The sequence below is a fragment of the Mustela lutreola genome, chromosome 10 (genome assembly GCF_030435805.1).
Source record: "Mustela lutreola isolate mMusLut2 chromosome 10, mMusLut2.pri, whole genome shotgun sequence".
Taxonomy (NCBI): domain Eukaryota; kingdom Metazoa; phylum Chordata; class Mammalia; order Carnivora; family Mustelidae; genus Mustela; species Mustela lutreola.
The window spans coordinates 20,821,247-20,836,343 of NC_081299.1; positions in this window are offsets into that span (position 1 = coordinate 20,821,247).

The following is a 15,097-nucleotide window of genomic DNA, read 5'->3' on the forward strand; positions in this document are numbered from 1 at the left end:
TGGATTCTGGTCCTGACTTAGTCACTTACTACCCCTGGATTAGGGGAGAGGGTTGATGAGTTTCACTGGGCCTCAAATTTCCTCTGCCACAAAAATAGAGGCAATATGTCTTCGGTTCTCCAGGTTGCATTACTGAATGACTTTTGCCAAATGTTTTCATTTTAAAAAAATTTTTTTAAAGATTTTATTTATTTGAGAGAGAGAGAGCATGCGGACGAGCAGAGGGAAAGGCAGAGAGAGAAGCAAACTCCCTACTGAGCAGGGAGCCCAATGCAGGACTTGATCCCAGGATCCAGGGATCATGACCTGAACCAATGGCAGACCCTTAACTGACTGAGCCACGCAGGCACCCTTGCCAAATGTTTTCAAATTTAATATCTCAATCTTCACAACCCAGCGAGAAAGGAGTGGTGTTCCCATTGCGGGAACAGATGTGGAAAAGGAACGTCAAGTGAAAGTCTACGGGACACCAACTTAACAGTTACACCCAGGTTCAAATTCCAGCTTTGATTTTTAATGTCTGTCTCAACCGTAAACAAATTAGTTCAGTTCTCAATACTTACGGGCACAGGAGGGTTGTGTGGATTAAATAATGAAAAACACCCAGCACCGTGTAGGTGCCTGGCACTTAGCACCAGGGGGCCATTCAGTATTGAGATATCTGCTCAACATAACCCAACCTAGTATTTAAACCCTTGTCAGTCTGATTCTAGATCCTTGTTTTTCCTGCCCCAACCAACTCCCTAGGCCCTCAATCTGCAGGGTTTTTTTAAGTATGTTCGAATTAATTTGCATGTGGAATTAAAAACTCTGGGCTTCAGGTTGGATCAAATTAATCTGTTTTAGGCTTCTGCATCTTGTGATCCAAGACCCGGACACACCTGTCCAGGTTGGAGTATATTCAAGATTGCTTGGGGCTCGAGTCTATGTTTGGCTTTTGAAGTCCTGCTGGGACTGAGGACTGCTGATAATGGGTAGAGGGAGGAGCTGGGTGAGTGCACTCCAGCAGTTCTCAACATTCACCAGAGCCCTGGGACAGATGGCATGAAGTGGTTCTCCAACGTTTTGCAACTTGGAACCTCCCAGAGGACCATGTTTGGAGGCAGAGCTGAGACATTTGCAGCTTGAGCAACTTTCCCCTTATTCTGATGCTGGGAGCATCCTTTCATTCAACAGATCTTGTGCCCTATTACGTAAATGTGCTGGACATAGAGCAGCGAACAAGACAGGCATGGTTCCTGCCCTTTGGGAATTTATTGTCCCAAAGAAGAGACAAATTGGATTAGTACACAACTAATTATTTAAATTCTAATTGTGATCAGCGCCTCAAAGGAGAAACAGGAGGTGTTATAGGAGCCTTTATAAACCAGCAGCAGAACTTTTTCTTCCAAGGAAACATGCTGGACCTTCGCAGAATCCAAAACACAGCCAAGAAGAGCAGTTTCTCACCCACTGCACCTTCTCAGAACCCGAGGGCTGCATGGAGCGGTTAGAAAACTGCTAATCGACACTCCTGCTAATGGTTGCTGCAGTGTGTGGCCCAGACCACGGCCCTGATTTCATTCTGTACCCCCACCCCATTGCTGCAGGATCTCTGTGGGGTCCCTCCCCGGGAACCGCCCTAGACTGAAGGGAGCGACCTCACTGATGGTTCCAGCCCTGCCAGGCAGTCCAGTCAGCCTCCCATGACCAGTGAACAGGAGAGGGGTGTACAAAGGCCTGGCCACATGCCTCCATTTGAAACTACTCTGAACGACTGTCCCAGCTCTGGGGCTCCCTTTATGAGGCCAGCGCTGACGCTGTGCCCCAGCCCGACCCATGCCGCCTGCTTTTGATCCCTAATAAACCTCCTGCGTGCAAATTTCCACTTGCCAGTCTGTCCACTTGCCGGCTCCACCTACAGAGCAGGGAGGGGAGAAACCTGAACCTTCAGATCCTTGTCGTGGTTTGTCACCACCCTCTGTCAGTCCCACCACTTCCTGTCTCGACCTTCTCTTCCTGAGGTTGGAGGCAAAAGCTGCAGCGTGAAAGGGCCAGAATACGTGTTCACGCCCATCCGCAGCTGGAGACCTTGGGCCAGTCACTTCCCGTCTGTGGGGAGAAGGTTAAGGACACTGCCTAAGCACCCCATCTTCTCCACGTCTGCCCTGCTCCTGAGAGAAACCACAGCTTGGTTGGTGATTGTGAGATTCTTAGCCCTCACGTCTGAATCACCTCTGACCGCTGCTGGGGTGGGGGGCGGTGCGTGGTGGGGACCCTGCCCTTCTGTCCCAGTTCTGCACATCTGAGCTCATACTTCAAGAAGGAGCCAGGCCAACGTTAAGAAGGGCTGAGTTTGTTCCAGACACTACCGGATGGTGGCTGTGCCCACGAACGAGACAGTTGCAGTCTTGGCCCTGGGGTGCCTCAAAGTCCAGTGGAAAAGACAAATATCACACAAGAGTTTGTGATGAGTCTGGAGGGAAGAGAAAAGTGCAGGGAGTGTGAGAGAGGATGCCGTGGGACGGCCACACTCGCAGCAGTGCCCAGGAAAGTACCCTGGACTTGGTGGGTAAGGAAGGGCTGGCCAAGGAGGGAAGGCGAGAGAGGAGAGTGGTGCCAAGGTTTCTGGCAGAGGAAGCAGCCTGGGGGTAGATCTGGACCAGCTGGAGGAAGGCATCCTGGTTGGGATGGGGGGGGGCGGGGGAGGAAATGAGAAAGGGCAAGGCTAAGAAGGAAGCCTGGGGCAGATCTGTGTGGCTTTCCTGGGCTTGCTGGAATTGGGGCCATGGGAAGTCTTCCAAGGAGATTTTGTCGTGCAGTACAAAAAAGATGAATATTCATGTCCCCCTCCAATTCATATGTTGAAACCCTAATCTCCAGCACGATGGTATTTGGAGAGGTAATTTGTTCATGACCATGAGCCGCCCCACCATGGTGGGATTAACACCCTAATAAGAAGAGACAGGAGAGAACTTGCTCCCCACCGGGGCCTATGAGGATATGACCTGGACAAGGGTCTCACCAGGAACCAAACTGACTGGTACTTTGATCTTGGACTTTCCACACTCCAGAAACATGAGAAAGATTTCTGCTGTTTAAGCCACTCAGTCTAAGGTATTTTTGTTATAGCAGCTGAACTACGACCATAGATAATATTTATTAGGAGAAGGTAGTGAGACTTATTTAGGACTTCCTGTGTGCTAAGCACTCCACTAAGCATTTCACGACCATGACCTTACTCGAGCCTCACAACAACCCTGCCTAATAGAGCCTATTATCAGCTCCATTTGACAGATGGGCATCATTGAACCTAGACTCAAAAGTCCCCTCATCCAGAAAGGTTTCTCTGGCTCCCTGTCTCCACCCTGAGTATCCTATCTTTCTTCTTTAATCTAGCTTACCAAGTCCTTCTACTTTTCCAAGGCATTTTTTTTCTGTCTAGTATGAGAATCATTCGTGTGGTTTGTTCACCCACCTCCCCATTTGACTGCAAGCCCAGTGGAGGCAGAAGTTTTCATCTAGTGTGTTCACAGCTTCATCTCTAGAGCTGAGCGCGGGACCTCGCAGGTAGTGGGGCCTGAATAAATAAAATATGTGGAGTATGGATTTCTACCCACCAGGATGCCTCATCTACTACTGGATCTGGCCAGAGCGGGTGGGAAGGTGGTCCAGAAATAACAGCCTCCCCCCATGTTTTGGACTTGGCCTCTGCTCTGGCTGTCTCTGCCTGGCTGGTTGTTACATTGCCAGCTCTCAGACACGCTGCGTCAGTCTGATGTTGGGGAAAGAGCTTGGACTTTGGAACCAGACAGATGAGGCTCCCATCTGAGTGCAAGTCCATCTGGAACAAGACAGAGTCATATAAATAAACAGAGCCGAGTACGTCTATTAGATTTGATGATTTTCTTTCATTTCCTCACCTGTAAAATGGGGACGTTACCATAGAAAATTATAGTTGTTAGGGTCAAGTGAGAAAATGTTGATAGAGTTCCTGTTTAGTCCCTTCCCTGGGAGACAGGGATTGGGTCAATGCCATTTGCTTAGACTAACAGTCTCAGTTTGCTCATCTGGAAAAGGGGAGTTGCAAAATGCAAGGTAGTCTAGAATTCCAAAGACCTGAATGCTCTTCTCCCAGACCGTGTGCCTAGCTCCTTCTAAATCTTCACTCTTCACCTTGAACATCACCTCATTGGACTTCTGAGCTGATTCCCATTCTTCAACCTGACTCTACCCCGCCATCTCTTTTCCCACGCGTCCCCTTCTTCACCGGTTATCCCCACTATCTACCATAGTGCCTGGTTAAGTGCTCAGTAATATTGGTTAATTGCATTAAATATTTATTGGCACTTATTTGTCGGCCAAGGATGTTCAAGGCAATCCTAACCACAAGCCTAGGACATAGGAAGGGCAGGGATTTCACCTATTTGACAGCCGTGGAAGCTGCAATCTAACAATATTAATAGTGCCCGGGAATTTCCCAAGCAAATTAGTGGGAGTTCTACACTCCAGGGGAAGAAGTCTTGGAAGCCAGCGTTCTAGTTCAGGTTCTGTTTAACTTGTGGTTGTAAGATTTAGGTAAGTTCCTTCCCTTCCTGAGCCTTAGTTTCTCCAACTCGAAATGGAAAAATTAATCCTTGCCCTGACTGGTGGTGAGGTGAGAATCAGATGACATAATGGGCTGAAAGCATTTAATAAACTGAAAGCACCACATTCACTGATGGAGTTTTTTTTTTTTTTAAATATGAATACGCAGAATCAGCATTGATGTCAAAGATAAATCACCACGGGCTGGGGAAGCCAGGGTAACTTCCTAGGGGCAGCGGCATCTCAACTAAGCCTTAAAGATAGGTAAGATTTTGTCTTGTTGTTATTGTTTTTTTTAGATTTTATTTATTTGAGAGAGAGAGTGCAAGCACAAGCAGAAGGGAGAGGGGCAGAAGGAGAGGGAGAAGCAGCCCCCCTGCTGAGCAGGGAGCCTGATGCAGGACTCCATCCCAGCACCCTGGAATCATGAGCTGAGCAGAAGGCAGCCGCTTAACTGACTGAGCCACCGAGGCGCCCCAGATAGATAAGATTTTGGAGAAGCAAACCTCAGAGCCAAAGCCATAGACCAGTCAAAGCAGGACGCTCCCACCTCTCTGAGCTCTACAATCTTCCCCCTCTGGTTGATATTCTCCTCTAATATGCTCTTCCCTACCCTGATTTATTTTTCCTTTCAAATCAAACTTATGGAAGTATAATTTGCATATAATAAAGCACACAAGTTTTAAATGCACACAGGTCCCTGAGTTTTAGCAAAACCACACACCTATGCAATGATCGCCCAAATCAAATTCCAATGTGACCCTTTGCAGTGAATCCCCAAACCCCTTCCATGTGTCCCGCATACAACCACTCTCTGCTTCCTATCACTACAGGTTCCTTTCCTTAATCACTCATTTTTTCCTTAGCAAATCATGAAGTTCTGCACTCAAACACTAGAACCAAAACATAAGTGCAAAAAATGTATTACTTCATTAGGCTTAAGAGAATATTTTAATTTTGGGGCATTTGCTAATGAACACAGAAGTCATTAGATAAATTGACAGTAGCTAATTGGAGACAATAATTTAAAATAATCACAATTTGCCCATTTAGAGAAAAGTTTGTCAATAAAAACTCTACCTACAAAGTTATAAGAGATAACATGGATAACCTGATTGCTTCTTGAGAGATGATGACTTATCTATAAAGCAGTGTTTTAATTTAAAAATTTCTTTAGAAATATTTAAATTAAAACACTGCTTTATAGATAAGAAATATTTAAATATTTTTATTTAAATATTTAAATATAGAAATATTTAAATATAGAAATATTTAAATATTTAAATAAAATATTTCTAAAGAAATATTTTAAAAGAAAGCATTGAGGATCAATAGTCATTATCCATTTTCTTCTGATCTCTTCCTTTAATTTCATGATACACAAATTAAGAATGATTCTGAAATTTCAAAGAGATGTTAAGTGAAGGAAGAAATGAGGAAAAATGGCCAAGTTCTGTTTTGGGGTCTCCTAATAGGAAGACAATCATATCAAACAAAGAAATAGTAAATAAGCAGGAGAAGTGTTCACTCTAAATTGAAGATAGTTAATGCTAAAACATTATGCCTGGGCCATGTTATTGGGCCAAATCATAGCAACTCTTTTTTTGTGTCCCACACACTTTTTTTTTTTTTTAAAGATTTTATTTATTGGGGTGCCTGGGTGTCTCAGTGGGTTAAAGCCTCTGCCTTTGGCTCAGGTTGTGATCCCAGGGTCCTGGGATTGAGCCCTGCATCAAGCTCTCTGCTTGTCAGGGAGCCTGCTTTCCTTCCTCTCTCTCTGCCTGCCTCTCTGCCTACTTGTGTTCTCTGCCTGTCAAATAAATAAATAAAATCTTTTTTAAAAAGGTATAAAATTTTTTAAAAAATATTTTATTTATTTATTTGTCAAAGAGAGAGAGCATAAGCAGGGGGAGGGACAGCAGAGGGAGAAGCAGGCTCTGCACTGAGCAAGGAGCCTGATGTGGGACTTAATCCCAGGACCCTGGGGTCATGACCTGAGCTGAAGGCAGCCCTTAACCAACTGAGCCACCCAGGCGTCCCTCCAAACACTTTTTAAAATGCGAAAAATATCAACAAATTATACGAAAAAGAAAACCAAATTGTCTTCTCATTGTCGTAATTATATCAAACAAGTTTTAAGTCATCTCCTAAAGATAGATTTATATACATATTCTCTTAAATATCTTTTTTTAATTTTTTTAGAAGATTTTATTTATTTATCTGAGAGAGAGAGATAGAGAGAGAGCACGAGCAGCAGGGAGAAGCAGAGGGAGAAGCAAGCTCCTGGCTGAGCAAGGAGCCTGACTGACGTGGGACTTGATCCCAGAACCCTAGGATCAGCATCTGAGCCCAGGGCAGAGAAAACCAACTGAGCCACCCAGGTGACCCCTGCTTAAATATCTTCAATGGATCTATCTTGCCAATACTTTTGGTTTTGCATTCAAGTACAGATTAGTTTAGCCTATTCTATAATTTCATATAAATGGAATTATATGGTATGTACATTTTTCCCTAAAGATTTATTTATATATTTTAGACTGAGAGAGAGCATGAGTGGAGGTAAGAGCAGAGAGAGGGAGTGAGAATCTGAAGCAGACTCCGTGATGAGCCCAGAGCTTGAAGCCAGGCTCAACCCCACAACCAGGAGATCCCCACCTGAGTCAACACCAAGAGTCTGTCACTTAGCCAACTGAGCCACTCAGGCGCCCCTATAATATGTATTTCTTATGTACTCTTTATTTTGCTCAGCATAACATTTTTATCTTTTTAAGATTTTATTTATTTATTTGAGAGAAAGAGAGAATACATGGGGGTGGGAGGGGTAGAGGCAGAGGGAGAAGCAGACTCCCCACGGAGCGGGCAGCCCGATGTGGGACTTGGACCCATGACCCTGGGATCATGACCTGAGCTGAAGGCAGACACTTAACCAACTGACCCACTCCAGTGCCCCATTTTTTTAACATGTTATATTTTTCAGTCTATCAATGAGTTTTCTGTATCAGTAGGTCATTCCTTTTGTAGCTGAGTGCTATTTCACTGCGTGAATGCACGACAAGTCATTTCTCTCCACCAGTTAGTGAACATTTGTCCTGTTTCCAATTATGTAAATTAAGCTGCTATGAATATTCAACTCTAAGTCTTTTCGTGGACATAGATTTGTGTTTCTTTTGGGTAAATGCCTAGAAGTGGAATTGCTGGGTTGTATGGTAAATGTATGTTTAACTTCACAAAAAAAATGCCAAACTGTTCTCTAAAGTGGTTGTAACCTTCTACCTTCTAACCAACAATATTCGAGAGTACCTTTTGCTCCCCATCCTCTTCAGCACTTGGTATAGTCAGTCTCTTTCATTTTAGCCATTCTAATAGGTATGTCATAGTAACGGAATTTTTACAGTCTTTTTAAGGTGTAATTTGCATACAACAAAATTTGCTGGCCCCAGCTGGGACCCGTTGGCAAGACTGTAACTAGTGATGGTCGTACAACCGCAGACTCTATTTTGTGGTTTAAGAAGAATAAAGTTGGGGTGCCTGGTGGCTCAGTGGGTTAAGCCTCTGCCTTCAGCTCAGCTCATGATCCTAGGGTCCTGGGATCGAGTCCCACATTGGGCTCCTTGCTCAGCAGGGTGCTTGCTTCTCTCTCCGCCTCTGCCTGCTTGTGTGCTCTCTCTCTGTCTCTGGCAAATAAATAAAGTCTTTAAAAAAAATTTTTTTATCTATTTTTTAAATTTTTATTTATTTTTTTAATATTTGTGTTTTTAAGATTTTATTTGTTGAGAGAGTGAGCAGGAGAGAAAGAGAGAGGGAGCAGGAGGAGAGGGAGAAGCAGACTCTGCTGAACAGAGTACCCAACATGGGGCTGTATTCTAGGACTCCAGGACCATGACCTGAACTGAAGGCAGATGCTTAACTGACTGAGCTGCCCAGGTGTCCCCCAAATTTAATTTAAGTAACCCAACGTGGGGTTCAAACTCAGGACCACGAGATCAGGAGTCCCATGCTCTTCCTACTGAGCCAGCCAGGTGCCCAAGCAGCTCATAATGTTTACTTTGTGTTTCTGTGATGACTAATGATATTGAGAATCTTTCATATATGTTTTGATTATATGTATATCATGTATATCTGCTGAGTATCTTCTTAAATCTTTCGCTGATTTTCTTTATTGGGTTGTTTTCCTTCTTATTCAGTGATAAGATTTTTTTTTTTTTTTTTAAGATTTTACTTATTTGTGAGACAGAGAAAGGACAGAGGAAGAAGCAGGCTCCCACTGAGCAGAGAGCAAGTGCAGGCTCTATCCCAGGACTCTGAGATCATGACCTGAGCGGAAAGCAGACGTTTAGCTGACTAAGCCGCCCAGGTGCCCTGCAAAATGAGTTCTTTATATATTCTAGGTATTCTGGATTTACATTTTGTCAGATAAATGAACTGGAAATATTTTCTCCCAGACTGGCTTGCCTTTTCATTCTCTAGAAGACCAGAAGACTGCAATTTTGATGAAGATCAATATATCACTTTCTTTTATGTTCAAACATTTTGTATCTTATCTAAGAAATCTTGCCTAACCCAAGGTGACAGAAATGTTGCCCTGTGGGGTTTTTTTTTGACCCAGAAATTTTGTCTTTAACACTTAGATCTCTGATTCCTTTCATGTTCACTTTTGTGTACGATATGAGGTAGCGGTAGAAATTCATTTTTTTTCTCCTCAAATATCCAGTTGTTCCAGAACTATTGTTAAAAAAAACTATCCTTTCTCCATTTAGTTATTTTCTTACCTTTCTTGAAAATTGATGTACTCAACATATGTGAGTATATTTCTGATTTCTTTAATCTGTTCCATTAAAATTTTTAATGTATCCCTCACTATTTTATTATGTGTATGTCCTGTAAGTAAACTCTAAATTTCTTTGTGGAACTAGACAAGAAACAAATAAAAGAGATGCTTTCATTATAGAAAAAAATCAGGAAATACAGATAAGCAGAAATAATAAAAGTTGCTAATAATCCACCCCTGGAGAGTACTATTGTTACTTTTTTTTTTTTTTTTTTTTTTTTTTTTTTTTTTTAAAGATTTTATTTATTTATTTGACAGAGAAATTACAAGTAGATGGAGAGGCAGGCAGAGAGAGAGAGAGGGAAGCAGGCTCCCTGCGGAGCAGAGAGCCCGATGCGGGACTCGATCCCAGGACCCTGAGATCATGACCCGAGCCGAAGGCAGCGGCTCAACCCACTGAGCCACCCAGGCGCCCCCTATTGTTACTTTTTTGTAGAATTTTTTTCCTAGCTCTTCCTTCCATGCTTAAATATGCTAACAAAATGGCAGTATATTAAACAGTCTGTTTTGCAATCTGCTTTCCCCTCCACGGTGTATTGTGGAGTAAATTCCACAGGGTTTCTCACCCTCAGATGATTTGCCCCATGGGACATTTGGTAAAGTCTGGAGACATTTTTCGGTTGTCACAGAAGGGAGGGTGCCACTAGGATCCAGTGGGTAGAGGCCAAAGAGGTTACTGAACATTCTCAATGCACAAAACAGTCGCTTATCACAAAGATGTCTCTGGTCCAAGCTGCTAATAGTCCCGAGACTGAAAACTCCTGAATTAAATCATGCACTTGACATATTCAACACAACACTCGGCACATATCAACTGCTTGGTAAATGAAAAACAAATAACTCTGGGGAAGAAATATTCCCAGGAGCAGGAATGTAAGTTCAGTGGATACAGATCCCCCATGGTCCCTTTCACAAATATCTAGCCATAAGCCTGTTGCAGAGTGGTTTTACAGGGAAGAAGTGGTTTTACCACCAGAAATTCACAAAGCGTGAGCAGTATGGTCAAGACAGGAGACCTGCAGCCTTGGACCTTGGACTTCTCTGTGTAGGGAGGATGGGCAGGCTCACACATTTATCCTCCCCCACCAGGCAGCATCTCCCCAGGCTGGAGTTCCAGCTGTTGTCTGGGTTATTGCAAACAAAGACCTTTGGGTTGTCCCAGATCCAGGATTTACAACCCATGGCTCCTCCCAGTTTATAGAAGTGCTGGGAAAACACATTCTAGGTCAGCAGGAATTAAGTGCCCTCCCCTCCCATCCCCCCAACCATGGGTGAGGGGGGGGTTGTCACGTGGTCTGATGGCACTGGCAGGATGAACTGAAAAGGGACAGACCACAGTCCAGGAGGAAGTGCAGCCAAGGGAATCTGATTCAGTTCAACAGAGTCAAGCATTTAGCAACATTCATCGCATTCCTGTGCGTCCAAAGCATTATCCCTCTCCTATGCGGGAGGCCATTTGGAATAATGGTTAGGAGCAGAGTCTATTTATTTATTTATTTATTAAAGATTTTATTTATTTATTTGACAGAGAGAAATCACAAGTACACTGAGAGGCAGGCAGAGAGAGAGAGAGAGAGAAGGAAGCAGGCTCCCTGCTGAGCAGAGAGCCCGATGCGGGACTCGATCCCAGGACCCTGAGATCATAACCCGAGCCGAAGGCAGTGGCTTAACCCACTGAGCCACCCAGGCGCCCCAGGAGCAGAGTCTATTTAGAGAAGTATGTTTGAGTCCCAGCTCTGCCAACACGAAGTATTTGCCTTCTATAAGGCACATCATGACTCTGACATACATAGTATGTGCTCAATAAATTATGTACGTGTGTGTGTGTGTGTGTGTGTGTGTGTGTGTTCCAGTTCTCACGAAAAAACTGTGAGGTAGGGGCTATTATTACCCCATTTACAAAAGAATAAACCAAGGACCAAAGAGGTCAAGGGCTTTGCCCAATGTCCTGAGACTAATTAAGTGACAGAGGATCACTGTAACAGGCTTTTCGGAACTAGAAAGATGAATAAGCTTGTCTTCCACAAGCTTAGAGTCTCACAACGGAGGTAAAGACAGCTTCCAGTCGAATTCCAAGTGAAGGGATAATGAGATGTTAACAAAGAACATTCAGGTGGGATAGGGTAGTTCAAAGATCAGTTCTAAGTGGGGGTGAACTGGAAGGCTTCATGGGGGAAATGGTAATTAAACCAGTCATCTTTTTTCTTTTTTTAAAAGATTTTTGTTAGTTAGTTATCAATCAGAGAGAATGAGAGCACAAGCTGGGGGAGCTGTGGGCGAAGGGAAAAGCAAGCTCCCCGCTGAGCAAGGAGTTGATGGAGACTCACTTCCAGAGCCCCAGGATGACAACCCGAGCCAAATGCAGACACATAACTGACTAGCCACCCAGGTGTCCCAAACTGGTGGTCTTTGAAGATGGGTAGGCTTGAAAGTAGACAGTCAGACTCTTCCTTCAGAGTACGGTCCTGAGAACTGTGACCATTGGGCGGGGTCGTAGATGTGTGCCTATGGGGAAAGGAATAGATGACCTGGCGGAGAAAGTTAATAAATTAAAGCAAGATTATTCAGTGCGAATGGCAGGGGTAATGTTCAAAATAGTTAAAAACCAGAAGGGCATAGGCAGCAACTGGTCGGAATGGATACTGAATTTTGTTTTGTTTTGTTTTGTTTTAAGATTTTATTTATTTATTTGACAGAGAGAGAGATCACAAGTAAGCAGAGAAGCAGGCAGAGAGAAAAGAGAAGCAGGTTCCCTGCCGAGCAGAGAGCCTGATGTGGGGCTCAACCCCAGGACCCTGAGACCATGACCTGAGCCAAAGGCAGAGGCTTAACCTACTGAGCCACCCAAGTACCCCTGGATACCGAGTTTTAAGCAGCCCCCCATAGCTGCGCTGGTGGGAACAAACCATATACCATGCCAAATATCCTAGAAAGGATGTCACCGTTTACTCACTCACCTGGCCTCCCTCAGGCATTTTGGGAACCGCCTGCTCCTGTTTTGTTTTAGAGACCACTTACCCTCCTCCCATTCTATATAGTTCTGGTAGACCTGACCCCCACCTTTATACCTCCAATGTGGGTGCATGATCAAGTCTGGTCTAGTCAATTCGAACACAGCGGTGACTGATACAAGTTTGGACACAGAACCACAGGGGTCAACAAGAGCCCTCCCCACCACCTGTGTGGGAATTCTTGGGGATAAAGAAGCTCTGTTTCACCACGGAAGCTAAGAGAAAGGAGAATCAAGTTTATAGATTAAAGAGAGAGAGAAAGACAGAGAGATAGCAAGTTAGAGAGACACTAATATTTTATGATACTTTTAAAAAATTTATTTATTTATTTGACAGAGAGAGACACAGTGAGAGAGGGAACACAAGCAGGGGGAGTGGGAGAGGGAGAAGCAGGCTTCCCACCCAAGCACGAAGCCTGATGCAGGACTCGATCCCAGCACCCTGGGACCAAGACCCAAGTGGAAGACAGACGCACAGTGACTGAGCCACCCAGGAGCCCCTTATGATTGTTTTTGAGTCTCTAAATCCAGGCATGCCTGAAGTGTTTACTTCATCCTGTTTACAAGAGGTTGGCTTTTTGTCCCTTGCAACCAGAAGAATTCTGATTAATAACAATCATGGCAGGTCTCAAATGTCACTCTCGGGAGTTCTACATAAGTCTCTAAAGACACATGAAAGGGAGGGGAAAAACAGCCCAGAAGAAGGGAAAAGAAAGAGACTGGACAACTCCTGAAGCAAGATCCCTAGGGGGTGAAGAGAATCGAAGTGAGAGTGTAGGAAAGTAAAGGGAGCACCTACCAGATCCCTCTTCTCTGGGAGAGGGGGCGCCTGAGTTTTTGCCAGGAGTTAAAGAGACAGAGGATCCAAGAAACTAGTCTCTGCCAGCATCCATCTCTTTCTTTCTGAGCTGGTACTTAAATTCTTCTATGAATCTGATGGTAAGTGTGCCAAGACAAACTTAGAATGGCTTCTTAGAATATAAAGCACTCACAAATGTCATTCAGCCATTAAAATCATGTTACAAATGAATATGTATTATATGGAAGACATATCTAGTATATCATTAAGTGATAAATCAAGTTACAAAATAATATAAATAGTATGATCTCTTTTTTCCCCCACATATATTCATCTGTTTATAAGAAACAGGGCTAAAAGACATTATAACAGAATATTGTTACGTACCCAAAGTCCTCTTTTTTCTTTCATTTTTGACCATTGAACCCCAAGTTTGTTCAAGCATTTACCTTTTAGGGAAGATGTCCATACCCAGAGCTTAGCTGAAGACTTAACTCTAAGTCAGTCATGCTAGTAATTGTTTTCAGGGCAGCCAAAAACAGAATGATTATCCTGGGCAATAAGACAGAAAGGTGAGTCTTTTGGAGGGCTTCCAGGAAATGTTTCTTATTAGTTTAAAAAAAAGACTTATGGAATAGAATGTGAAAAATCGGAATCCTCATATAGTGTTGGTGGGAATATAAAATGGTACAGCCACTTTGGGAAACAATATGGCAGCTACTGAAAAGGTAAGACACAGAGTTACCGTATGGGCCAACAAAGGCACTCTCCATTATGCACCTGAGAGAAGTGAAAACATCTACTAACGCAAAACCTTATATACAAAGGTCCATGGCAGCATCATTTGTCATAGCTAAAAAGTGGAAACAACCCAAGTGTCCATCAACTGATGAATGGATAATGAAAATCCATAAAATGGAAATTCATCAATATAAAGGGAGGAAGTACCAATACATGTTATGACATGACTTAACCTTAAAAACATTAAGTGAGAGAAGTCAGTCACATGAGACCACTATTGTATAATTCCATTTACCTGAAACATCCAGAATAGACAAATCTGTAGGAACAGAAAATAGATTAGGATTAGTTGTTGCCTAGGGTTAGGGATGGGGGAGCATGTTAGAGGAAAATGGGAAGTGATGGCTTATGGGTGCTAAATGTCTTCTTGAGGTGAAAAAATGTTCAAAATTGACTGTGATGATGGTTACACAAATCTGTGGATATATTTCAAATCATTGTGTTGTCTATTTTCCATGGGTGAATTTTTGGTATGTGAATTATCTCAATAAAGCTTTTTACTGAGATATTTTAAAACAAGAGAGAGCTACTTACGGGAATGGGTATCCTTTCTTTGTTCCACTACAGTCTAAGGGGGCTAGGTGTTACGTCTGCATGCAGAACTTGGAACTGTGGCCACTGTCTCCCCACTATGGAGAGGGGAATGCTAACAAGCTCAGAATGGAAAAACAGACATAGAAAGCACCTGGGTCCTTGACGAAATCTTCGAGCGACTGAAATACACAATTCTAGAGCTGTTCTACAGGACTCCATAATCCAAGAGATAATAGCTTTTTCCTAAATAATTCTGAAAGCTTATTGTTTTTTAAAAAAATTTATTGAGAAGAAATTCATATAACATAAAATCAACCACTTTAAGTGCCCTAGTTCAGTGGCATTTGGTAAATTCACAATGTTGTGCAAAAACATTCCTCTCATTCCAAAATACTTCCATCACTTCAGGGTAAAACCCCTTCCCCATTAAATGGTTCCTCCCATCTCCCCTTCCCCTTGCCTCTTGGAATCACCATTCTGTGTTCTCTCTTAGTGAATTTATCTATTCTGAGGAGTTCATATAAATGGAATCATACACTATCTGGCCCTTTGTGTCTGG